This window comes from Pteropus alecto, unplaced genomic scaffold, assembly GCF_000325575.1.
Source record: "Pteropus alecto unplaced genomic scaffold, ASM32557v1 scaffold24, whole genome shotgun sequence".
NCBI classification, from domain to species: Eukaryota; Metazoa; Chordata; class Mammalia; order Chiroptera; family Pteropodidae; genus Pteropus; species Pteropus alecto.
The window spans coordinates 13,618,255-13,631,636 of NW_006439192.1; the positions used below are offsets into that span (position 1 = coordinate 13,618,255).

At 36.4% G+C, this 13,382-nt stretch overlaps 1 protein-coding gene across 1 annotated transcript in view; it reads right to left on the minus strand.

The window, feature by feature from the left end:
• VEGFC (vascular endothelial growth factor C) overlaps positions 1-13,376 on the minus strand; it is a 99,672-nt gene extending 86,296 nt beyond the window's left edge. Inside the window, exon 1 of the mRNA XM_015592811.2 lies at positions 13,253-13,376. The gene's annotated coding sequence lies outside the window, so the exon portion shown is untranslated. The remainder of the gene's footprint in view (positions 1-13,252) is intronic.
• Between the last annotated feature and the right edge of the window lie 6 nt (positions 13,377-13,382).

The window sequence follows — 13,382 nt, forward strand, 5'->3', positions numbered from 1 at the left end:
TCTAGAATTATTGCCATAAGATATTAAGTTTCCGGAAGTGGGATGATTAGGTCAAAGGTGTGCACATTTTTAAGGCTTTTGATACATAATGACACATTGCTTTCCAGAAAAGTAAGGCCAGTTTATGATCTCACCAGTAGGGTAGGAAAAGATCCAATCTCACAGCTAGTACCAAAAAGAAGAAGTGATACACACACACACACACACACACACAATGGTCTCAGCCATAAAAATAATAAATAGAATGAAATCTTGCCACCTGAAACAACATGGATAGACCCAGTGGGTATTGTGCTGAGTGGAATAAGACAGACATAGAAAGACAAAAGCCATATGATTTCACTTACATGTAGAATCTAAAAAAACAAAATAATCAAAACCAAACAGAAACAAACTCACAGATACAGAGAACATTTTAATGGTCACCAGGTGGGAGGGGGTTTGGGAGTACGTGAAATAGGCAGGGGAAGGGATTAAGAATTACAAATTGGCAGTTATGAAATAGTTATGAGATGTAAAATATAGCATGAGGGATATAGTCAATAATGTAATAACTACTTATGGTACTAAATAAATAGGTAATAAATTTATTGGAGTGATCACTTTATGTTATATAAATGTCTAATCACAATATAGTATATTTGAAAATAATATAATAACTGTAATTGAAAAATAAAAAATTATTATGAATAAATAAAGTATATTTAAATGCTAAAAAAAAAAGGTGTTGTCATACCTATCAGCACCTAGGGGCACGGTCATCAAGTGGGATACTTTGCTTTAGAGTCAGACATTATTCTCTAAATCAGGAGTCCTTTTAACCTTCAAGGGAGACCATGATCCTGGAATTCCTGCACATTTTTCTGACTGCACACTGGACAGCACTAACTCATGTCATGGGAAAGCCAAGTACCCACATAGAAAAGTGTGAATTTAAAAAGGATAGAAAACAATGTTCCAATCTACTACCAGTGAAATCATGCAGCTTCAGAAATTCATGTACAATTAGGTCCAAATGAAAACCAGAACAACAAGTATCGAAATCATATTTAGGATATTTTGGTGACACTGCATTAAAAATTGAAATTTTACATGTACATATATTTAACTGGGACTCTTTAAAGTTTAGAATAATGGCAAATGACTGCTTGGCATTTTACAAAGATATCTGGTAAAACTCATTTATAACCCATTCACTAAGCAAGTATTTAGTACTTATGTATAACACACAGTGCATACAGTATAGCATATTGATCATCTGAATATCAAAGATTTAATTTTATCACATAAAGGTTTTTGTTTACAAGTTACCATTCAATTTTTGAACAGAAAGTAAATTTATATTAGTTTAAGTCAGCCTTGGGAGGAGGAAAACAATGTCCCACCCTAAGAGAGTAGAACTGATCTGAGACAAATGAGGCATATGTGTTTTCCTCCCTCCTACCACATTGCAGGCACTTTACAGAGGTGTAACACAGTTAAAATCAACGTGAAGAGCAACTTTAATTAAAAAAACTGGCATATGAATGCAAAATTTGAATTCTAGTTATTTTCCGCTAGAGGAAGCTTGAGGGTCCTTAGTGTGACTGGAGTTAGTCATGCTATGATTATCCCCAGTTAAAGACTACAGAAGAGACTGTACGGTCAAGTAAGCATGACACAGAAATGTAACTGATTTTAAATATTTTCATCTTTAATTCACTAACTTAGGTGTCACATTATGCTGTATTACAGTAATATAAATATGCTATCATCATGTGGCTGTGACACAAAGGTGTGTTTTCTAAAGTAGAACATCATTCATCTCCAACAGAGCAGGCCTCATTGCTGCTAATGTTTAGGAGGGGGAAAAAATATAATTTGCACTAAAATTTATGACATCATTGTTTGCTTAATCTGTGTATCTTAATCAGCTTCAAAGTACCCAATTTTAAGTGTGATGGTCATGACTCATGAATAATTTTGGCCTTGATAAAATTCTAATCTGGCACGGATGGACACCAAAGTTAAAAGAAAGACCTAGGATTCAAAGAGAACAAACAATGAATCACTATCATCCCAAAACTGAAATCTGGCTTTGAGACAAAAGAATCAGTTTGTTTTTTTTTAGGGAAGTCATAAATATCATGACCCATAAGCAAACATAAATCTAAATAAGTGATCCATTTTTCAAAACATAAACTTGGAAGAGGACTTTAAAAAGATAAAGTAACTAAATATATACAACAGACACAAACAACGACAACAAAAAGAATTGAAAATATTCTGTGTAGGCAAAGATATTGTAGTAAAGTAAACTTTAATGGTTTAAAAGAACCTCACATCTGGCATTTGATATTAACTGGCTAGTTTCAAGGAATTGAGTGAGAGGAAATGACTGTCCCTTTTACGGATTATAGGACTCCAATCACAGGATTCATGGCAGCTCCGTGGTCCCTTCAGTTAAAAGAAAGTCAAGGATATTTTCTTAAAGATTTTCGTCTGATTAAATTTGCCAAATTTACCCACTCTTTGTTTGGTGGGATGGATGGTGGACATTGGGGGAAAGAGAAGATCACGTTTAAGTGTATGCGAAGAAAAGAGAAATACACTATTTTCTTGAAGAAAGGTTATAAGGCGTTAGCAGCACAAGGTATTTACTTTTGCCATTTCAGAGAAAGGCATTAAGGCTTTGAACACTAGCTGGCTGAGAAGGAGATAAGCAGTCAGTTTCCTATATTCCCAGCTAGCTCCCAGGAGGGAGGAAGTGGGTCTGTCTCCAAGTGGCACCCATCATATATGCAAGAATCTTCTCCAACAACCACAACGTCAAAGTATGCTTTTTTTGGTGGTTGGGGGAGGGGGCATTTTTCATTGTATCCAAGTATTTTAGCAAGTTGGAGGCAAAAGTATTATCAATTTCATGAACATTCCTCTACACATAAAAGGATATTAAATAAACGATGTTATTTTAATCTTGTTTCTGACCTTCGAAAATAAACATAGCACTTCTATTTAGAAAAAGAAATTAGTGTGAGAATGAGAAATTACTGTGAAGAAAAGCACTTTACATTAAAATTTAAACTTGAAAATAATAACACCTAAATATAAAGCTTAATTTTATATAATTATATACAGTTTAATCTTGAAAAAAAAAGAAAATGACTTAAAGATCATACTAGTATCTGCATATAGATTTGTATGGATAATGTACATGGGTATGTATAGATTTGTACAGAGAGTGTATTATCAAATTCTTTTTTATCTATACATTGGCTAAATATCTATTTAGTGTTCAACCCTTGGTTCCAGATTCAGTCAGGAAAAAATTCTCTGTTTAGAAATATGGTATCTGATAAACATTCCTAAAATATTCCCACTAACATTTGTATTGGAATCCTAAGGAAGTAAATACTTTAAGATGTTACTGAATAAAAAATATGTTGTTAGCTCTTGAAAAGCAAAAAACTGTGCCTGCCACTTATTTTGAATTTCTTCTTCCTTTCAATTCCAAGGTGATCCCCACCCTCAACCCCATTCCCCACCATCACCACAAGGGTTCAGTAGCAAGAACTTCGTAGTGATTACTGACTGCCTGGCAAACCTGCAAAAAGAATCATCACACAAAATCAACCATTGCGAGCAAATTAGGGCATTCAAGTAAACCAGAATCACCCTAGGAGACGGAAAGTATCTACTCCATGATTCATCTCAATGACAGCACAGACTTTGCTGGTTGCCATTATAGAAGAATTCCCCAGCGAAGCAGTGCAATCACATTTTTCTAAACAAATCTACACAAGATTAACTCCTAAACAAATCTACACAAGTTTAACTCCTGCCCATAACATTCTACCATTACATTTTCTTAATACTGTATTCAGTGAAAGTATATTTTCATCTCTTAGATATCCTGGGATGATTGCACTATAAATTTAGAATGCATATTTATATTTCTCCTGTGTCAATTAATAATATAAAGACATAAGATGTTTACACATTAAAGTAGCAGCATCAGCCTGTTCCATTAATAGAGACTTAAACTTGAAAGCACTTAAGCTTGGAAGTATTCAGGATGAGTTCATGTGAGATTATATGGCATTATAAAAATCCTGTGTATACCAAAGTCCTTTTCTCCCAATGACATAAGCATGTCAAGGAGGACAATCACCCTTTATTTCTTGACTTGATGATCTATGGCCAGGGTTGTCACCCTCAAGGATAGACACAAATCAAATCACACTGGAGAGGTGAAAACATATCATAAGCAGAACTACAACACACAACCTCCCTATACTTAGTGATTAAACACACAAGATTTCCTCCAACTGTCTCAAAATCAAGATTATATCTGGCTTCCATATTTTAGGAATCAGGAATATTGATGGGAAGCTTACAATAAAAAATATGTAATCAATGAGGTAGAAGGTGCTAAAGAATCACTCTGAAGAATATCACAGTTACTTCATATGCCTAGGACACAGTATTCATTTATGTCTCTGGTATTTTTCTGATGATGAAGACTATCTATTTAACGAAAATGGACAGAATACTTACTATGTGCCAGTCATGGTTTTAATGAATATAAATGTTCTTTATTTCTCCAAATAAACTTATGAGATAGGCATTAATTATTGTTTTCATTTTACATATAAGGAAGCACAGAGAAGTAAAGTAACTTGCCCCAGGTCACACAGGTGGTAAGTGGCAGAGGGAGGATGTGAAATCACATAGCTAGAATGTAAATACTGAAACTCATATTCCAGAGCCTTTGCTCTTCTCTACTGCGCTGCACGTCTATCTAAACAGTTATATCATTGAAGCAAGTGACAGTTATATGAGTGAAACAAAAAGAAATATTCTAGGAATTATCAGAGGAAGTGTAATGCAAAGTGCATGGGTTCTGCAATCAGAAAAAGAGCTAGCTTTGATTCTAGCCTTCACCATTTATAAGTGTATGCATTACTATTGCATAAAAGGTGGAAAAATAGTAATTTGGGGACCAAGTTTTAAGGTAAAATGAATTACAATATAAATGATTAATTAAAAATCTTTACAAGTACAGAAATTGCAAAATGTATCTTTTTGATCTACTCTGAACTATTTGTCTTCTCCCCACCTGTCCAAACAAGGACAACGTTGAAGGTGAACTTGTCCTGAAGTCAGCCTCTTAAACTCTGAAGCATTGTTATTGACACAAAGCTGCACATCTGCCAACTTCCTCTTTCAGTATATCAGGTATCTTTGAGTTTAAGTAAATTTTCTGCCACACTAAAAAACACTTAAAACAGGAGCTATGAAGTAATTACACTATTTACTTGATAGTTCATTTCTGCCCCCTCTTTCTAGTCTTACTGTTAGTGAGAATACTTGTAAGTATATTTTAAAAAGAAGGGATTGCTAGGACATTTTAGAGTTATCTCTGTTTTCTCTTAATTGCCAGCTGACCTACAATTAAGTGTATAAACTATGGAGAATCTAATCTCATATGCTGTAATTTTTTTCTATATTCTCTTTTAATGGACTGTCTAAAAATATTTAGCTAGGCAAATACATGAGCCTCGGTTAGCTGTTTGAAGAATCATTAAGAGGTGAGTGTGGTGAATGTGCGTGTATATCTAAGCATGACCTCTGTTTACACTGCTTGCTCTGTTTGGAATGCGGCCGTAATAGCAAAGATGTCTGTTATTAATATATGTTATAAATGTTTCCAGATAGTACCATGATGGGTGTTTACATAAGTCAGAAGTAGTCATCACTGTCATCATCAGAAATCAGGACCATATAAAGGAGATCAACAACCACACATGGGTGGCCAAAGGATGAGAAGAGCACAGTCACTGCCAGCCGCTCCAAGGAAGCCTGCAGCTGCAAATGGCTTCAGGGAAGCTTTGACTAGCTTCCTATACCCTTGTTTTTAGACACATCTGCACAATGATACTGGATTAAGCTCCTTCAAACCCCATTTTCGGCATATCACTGAAGAATCTTCAGCAGCTCCTGCCACTTTCAACCCAAACTCAAACTTCGGTCATTAGTTTCCTACACTCTCCATAACATTCCTTCTGTTTTCCTTAAAGCTCTGCTCCCAGTTCCCCAAACTCCCCTGACTACATTGACATTACTACCTCTAGACTTTGCTCTCATACTTCAACATCCAAAACAGTCCTTCCTCCCTTGTTTCTGTGACCAGTAGCTGCTCGTTTTTCACAGGTGACCTTATACCAGTTCACCTTTCCCACACCTGCTCATTCAACCTCTAGAAGCCTAGCCAACAACTTCTGGTAAATAGGGGGACTGTCCTACAAAATCTCTTATACTGTTGGTATTTATAGGTTAACTCATTTCTGGTATTTTAATGAATAAGTTTCTTGTTTCTCAAAAAACACAACATGCTTAGTATACACAGGAATCACTCATGCTACATTTTTTTTTGTTGTTGTTGCATCATTCACTGCATTGTAATTTCCTTCCTAGAACTGAAGGTAGCACTAGTAAGAATTAATTAAAATGCCCTTGAAGGGAAGTTGATTTAAATATGAGAATTTGGAGTAAAAGGTACATAAACCTGAAGCTAATGGGTAAGGTCGAGTTAGTTAGCAGTATCCACAAGGCCTCCCTCTCTAGTCCCTCGATTTCCCTTCTAGGTGGTTACTGAGGCAGTCTGGTGACAAAGGACGACCTTTAGAAAAGAACAACTCTACAGTCCAGTCTCTTACCATAGCCCCTGGGACTGCATGAACTTCAGATCCCAGAAGTTTTCAGGAAACCCAGTGCATATACATTTTAATACTCATTCTCCACCCCCAGCAGCATCTCATAAATAAATACATTACTCTTTCTTCAGTGAGGTTTAGAAATAGTCAAACTTAGAGGATAAAGACTTTAAATAGCTTTATATCAGATCAGATCAGGGTTATAGCACCAAATAATTTATGAAAATAAGCTTTTGAATTTAGGATTGCAGAAAAGGAATCATAAATCTCTTTTAACACTGGAAAGCCAGTAGGATACTATCAGCAGAAGGGAACAGTAAGAATCCACCAGTGAAATGTATTTTTAGGCAGATATTTGATTGATTCTGTGATGGATTCCCAATAAAGAAAAATGAATAATAATCTCTTCTCTCTACAATAAACTACAAACCCTGAAAAAAAGTAAATCAACTGAGTATAGGAACCAAATTATTTCTGTGAGTAAATTTTGGAAGAAAAAAATTACACAGACAAATATAAAATATTTACAGTAATTTTTAGAATTACATTATAAATCAAATGAACTATCATCTCATTGTTTAAAGCTCTCTGCTATATCTTTTAATGTAAAAACTCATGATACCTTAATTCACAATTTATACAAATCTGAAGGAACAAAAATGTTTTTTGCAATAAAACGTAGGCCTCTGTCTTATTTATAGAGTGCATATCTATCAGGATTACTGTAACTGGTAAAAAGTGAAACAACATAGGCTTGGAAGTTGGTAGAGGTGTGATGCCTCTGCCAACTAAAGTCCGTTCTTTTCAAATCCAATTATTTGTGAAAGGTCATTTGGCATAGGTATGATCACAGTCTTTCACTGAAGTTATATTAGTGCAACTCATAAAAACTGTTTAATTATTGTCAGGGAATCCTGTTAGGTCTCTGGTTATGCAGTCATCATTACAACACTACTGTGGATTAGGCCATTTATGACCTATCCTTAGTCAGAGGGGCATCATGTGGTAAACCCTGGAAGAAAGTCCAAGTTTATTTCAAGATTGTCCTATTGTGGCGAATTGGGACATAAATAAACGTAGCAAGGGGCCCTCACTACAGAGTAATTGTACTCTCTGTCTTCTTGCACTCTGCTACAACTTATAGGAAAAAAGGAGTACTGCTCAGGGTCTTTAGGAAACTCTGAAGGCTCAAACTTATTATCACATTTCACTAAAAGGTGTACTATGCTGTAAAACTTTAAAAAAAAAAGAATTTTCAAAGAAAACAGCTGTATTCTTGCATCTGGTTGTCATTTGAGTCTTAGGTTCATTACCTTTAATGAAATATAATAAACATCCGTCTCATGGAGGTGTAATGAAAAAGAAAATAAAGTTAACTTATAAAGTGCTTAGCACGATACATGGCACACTTAGCACTCAGGATGTCGCAGATATAACCTAATTATAATGGAAATACCTTCTCTCAATATACAGAGGTATGCATGGTATCTAGAGGATGATCTGAACTTGTAAAGATCCTTTGGTTGCCAGAGGTGACCGTGCTAGGGGCAAAGGAAACTCTCATTCCTCTCACACCAGCTCTTATGTCCCAAAATATCCATGTGAGAACTGGGAAACAGCACTCCAGGTTGGATCAATGCTGAGAACAGGAAGTCAAAAGACCCCTCTCTGGAGCCCCGTGTCAAGAAAGAACTCTCCCAAATCCAACACCCTCCACCTTCTTCAGATCAGCTTAGGAGAGCATGGTATGCCACTGATACTAGTAACAAACTGCTTTCTATAAAGCAATTTTGATGATAACTGTCTCAAGAACAAATAGCTGCCGATTGGGTGTTCACAGTTCAGAAGGAAGAACGCAAAGAAGTAGAAACCAAAATGAAACATGAATTGAGCTTTTTATGTCCAAAGCCATAAATCCCCAGCATCATTCAGAGTGGTGTCAGAAATTTCTAAAAAGACAGGAGGGTGACGAAGCACCTAATAATATCCTCCAAAGGAAATTAACACAACAGCTATAGAGTCACCATTAAAGCATCAGATACATCGGAAAAGGGGACAAGAATCCAATCCTTCAGTTAAAAATCTCTGCCCTCTTCAGAAGGGGCTCTTACGGAGTCAAATGCTGAGCCTCTAACATGAATTGATAACAGAGTGATGTAAAGAGAGGAAGATCGTTCAAAGATTTTCACTTTTACAAACATTTCACATTTCCCTAATAGTGAATCTTCCTTCTAAAGATTGATGGTTGGTTGTTGCAAAAAAAGTATGGGAATTTGAAGTACATCAGAGAAATGCCCTAGGTACTACAACAAGAAGCACAGATGATGCTGCAAGTAAATGGCTAAATATTACAGCCACATTTATGGCCTCTTTTACTTGAAGAAAATTTACCTTTTCATTTCTAATGCAGGGTAATGGGAAATTCATACTGTTAATTTTCCTTTAGGAATTGTAATAATAATTGTCAAATGCTTAAATACTTTCGGTACATTGTACAGCTTAAATCCTGTTGATCCTAGACAATTATTTTCTTTTAATGGGATGTAAATTTGTAAAGCTTAATTTGCTTCTCTAAAGATTCCTAAGTTTAGTAAAATCTTGAAGTGATTTAGTAAATAATGCCTTCATCATCCATGTCATCCATCCATGAAAACCAGCCTCTTCTCTTCTCTGAAATGCCCGAATCCTACAAGTAGAACCAACATTGTCCTATGATTAAAATACTGATGCCAAGGTTAATTTCTCCCACTCCCTTATCTTTCATATTAATCAGTTACTCTTGACTCACAGCATGATGGTCAAATTCTTAAACCGGCTCAGGCCACAAACCATGGGACCCCATCCGTCTTTACAAATTGATTCTTACTTAAGAGCCTTCACTGTCACCCTACAGAATCCCTCATCTCCAATCAAACAGTTCTATTTGCCTTCTCACCTTTTCTCCCTCAGGGATCCCTGAGCTTGATGGAGTCATCTGCTGGAAATTCTCATCCAAGTTACAACTCAAGTTCTGCCTTATGTCAAGGCACCCAGACCAACGAGGCCTCACAGAGGACTCTCTTGGTCAAATTTGCTTATGTCTCATAAGATGCCCCACACTTAACAGATTAACTTGCAAACTCAACAATTATATAACAAAGATGACAAAACCAACAAAGTTAGTCATTGTTATATACCATCGATCAGTGTGTCTAACGCTATCATTGCGCATGAGAATGACTTAGAATGTTAGTTAAAAATGTATATTCCTAGACCCGAGCCTAGAGATATGGTTGATATCAAGTAAGAAAACAAAACAAAACAAAACAAAACAAAACAACAATTAAAAACCTCTAGAGAATTCTGGTGCATTTAGCACACAGATGGTATTTGGAAAACATCACCACTGATTAATTTGAAACAATAAGCAAAAACCAAACACATACAAAAGTATGCCAAATTATAAAAGATGGTGAAAGAAAATCTGGCATGTTGCAAACTAGTTGCCATTATTAGGAAGCTTTTTGTGCTAGTCACCAAAAACCACATGTGCTTTAATTATGTTAATTAAAAATAGCTATTCTCATTAAGGTGAGTAATGTTAATATTAAGCTAATTTACTTCTTTTGCCTTTAAATTGTAAATGTAGAAATATTTGAAGTTATCTGTGTAAAACAGAAAATAAGATAAGTTATATTTGTTCATTCAATAATATTTAATCTTTTAGATTATTTAATTGACACAAGATTGTAAATTTTTAAGCTTTCTTTTGTTGAGTTCAATCTTTAACAAAGGCATTTGCCATGTAAGATATGCTCTGCTTTCATTTATTTCTCTAAAAACATGAAGATCTAGGTATTTATACTCCAGTCCAACCTACTTTATGGAATGGAAGTTCTGTTAGTATATTTCATGATATAAAGTAATTCTTCCTTTTTGTTGTTGTTCTTGTAAACCAACTTTTCTCATAAAATCAAAGTCCTCAACTCCAACCAACCAGAGTAAACTCTATCTCATTTCCTGTTGGCAAATGATTATAGTTAGCAATTTAGTGCTTTTCCTAGGTTTTGCAGTTTTCTTTAGTTTGATGATAATTTTAAATTTTTCCCATCATGCTCAGTTAATTTTAATTATATGATAGAGAATACTTTGCTTACCTTACTTTTCTGCTGTTGACTTGCTTGCACTAACATCCTTCTGAGAAACACTTCAGGATTTTTTAGTAAGTCATACAACCACAGATAATTAGAAAGAGGACCCTAATAAATTCAAATATAAGTTGAGGAATAAGGCGATCTTGATTCCCTTTGTGATTTTACTTTCAATTTTTTGTATAGCTTTGGGGGTGGGGTGAAGTATTGGATGGCTAACCTTGGTTCATAGCTTGTGTGCTGTTTTGTATTTTTTAAATATTAAAAAAGGCTTCCTAAGTTTAAATTATCAAAAATTTGCATTTATTAGGGATTATGCATATTTAGCACCTTTTTTTTTTTTTACCTTCTGAATACTCTTCTTAGAGTTTACCTAATTCAGAGAAAATTAGCCATCAGCTCCTCTCTAGAGTTTACATCTAAAGGAGGCCCTTGTTTAGGCCACTAGGGAGAGACATGGAGTCTTTCAACCATGTCTCTTGGCAGTGCCATGGCAAGGACATAGCAGTTTCACTGAGGGCATTAATGACACATGCCCTGTCAAACCTCTACCCAACCACCAGGGAACACTTTAGTGCAGGAATAAGACACTGCCTTGTGGTCTATGAAACTCAAAAAGACTAAAAGTGATGTTTCATCACATGAAAAGGAATTTGTATAACACATACAGAATATCGACCCATATTCACCATACAGAACACAAAAGATGGTTAAATATGAAAAGCAAACAAAAAAGGCATAAAGATTTTCATGGCAAAGGGAAAATGTGATTATCTTACCAATAAAGACAATTTTGAAAATTAAAAATATATTTTCTCTTCAAACTGTACGCCTACCCATAGCACACATATATAAACACAGATGCATGTGCACACACGAGCACTGCGTTCAGGACAGATGCAGCATGTGAGTGACTCATACAAGCTCTTAACTTATCAGGAAAGGTTTCTCATTTTACCTCCTATTTCGCACTCTCTTCCTGTAAATCAAAGTGAGTTATCATAGGCAATACTTTTAATAGTTTGACTTTGCAGAAACAAAGTGAATAGATATGGTGAAGTCCAAGGCATTGAAATTACAGGAAGTGTCAGTGGGTCTCATGCTACATTTCTGTGGCATTTAAGGACAGGAAGACTTTCTCATGACAAGAGTTACACTTTTGTAAATATCTGCATTAAAAATTATTTTACAAATCACATAATGCACTCTGTTCTGCAATTTAACATATATCTTTATTCAAAAGGTTTTTTTCCTTGACACCTGTATCGAATTACATATTCTGATTTTTAAAATATTTTCCCCAAATTTAGAGACAAAAGTAGTTTGGTTTTTAAAAATTAGTCTTCTCAATCTTAAAACTTATTTCCAAATATAACTGGGAAGGGAATTGAATTTTTACACATTCAGTATATGTTAATCAATAAAATGAACTCTAAGTTGACAACTTCCCTTCTTGCCATCAGTTCAAGTAAAGCGTTGCAGTCCAGTTCCAGGAAGGGAACCACAAATGTTTGAAGGGAGACTTCTTTGAAGGGAGACTTCCCATAGTATGTCGAATATGAAACTTCCTCAGGAGCTCAAAAACTCTGAGAGACCTAGTATCCACCCTTATGTCATATCTGAACTTTTTAGGTAAATATACATTCTTTAGAGGAGCATGTAAGAAGCAGGCACAAATACGTAAGTCTTTGGAAATCAGAATGTCTCAAAAGTGTCTTGACAACGTTTTTAGGCGAAGTTAAAATACCGCTTATTAAAAAAAAAAAAAAAATCACCTTTTCAGTATTTTACGACCGGATTTTAGAAATGCAAAGTTTATGAAGTTGTAAAGTCACTCCTGATTGTGATCTACACAAAATCCTGTGGCATCTCAAGTTTGACCAATTTTCTCATGTGATTCTGAAGTCTTAAGTCCTCCAGCCCGGTTACTAAATTCCTTTACGTTTTTCTCAAGTTGCGCACAGCGCCTGGCGCTCCGCATAATGGGACACTCCAGGAAAATACGCCTGGGGCTGGCTGGTCTTAACAGTCCCAGAGCTCTGTGACTCCCACCAACCTGCGGGAGAAGAGCCTCCGGACCGGAGTGAACTCCAGCTGCCCAGAGCCGCGCTCCTGCACAGACAGGTTCAAGACCCGCTAGGCGCGCCGCGGGGATTGCTCTCAAATACGTTACGTGATCTCTGTCACTAGCCACCTCCACCGGCCCTTCAGTCCTACAACTTTTTAGTAACAACTTTCCGTGAAAAGAGAGAGAGAGAGAGAGAAAAGTTATCTCCTAGGAAGCGTGCACTCCGCTCAGAAATTTTGTATCCAACGTACACAAGGTGACACCCGAACACACACTGCTCAGCGAGGTTCTGAATCCTCGGCGGCCCGAACCCCGCGGTCCCCTCACAGCCCATCCCGAAACGTGCAGCCCGCACCCACCTTGGCCTCGCCCGCGTCCGGCTCCGCGTCCGAGGAGAAGCCGAGTTCCGACTCGAAGGCAGCGGCGGCGGCGGGCGCCTTGCGCGGACCCGGGAGCAGCGCGGCGGCCAGCAGGGGACAGGCCAGAGAG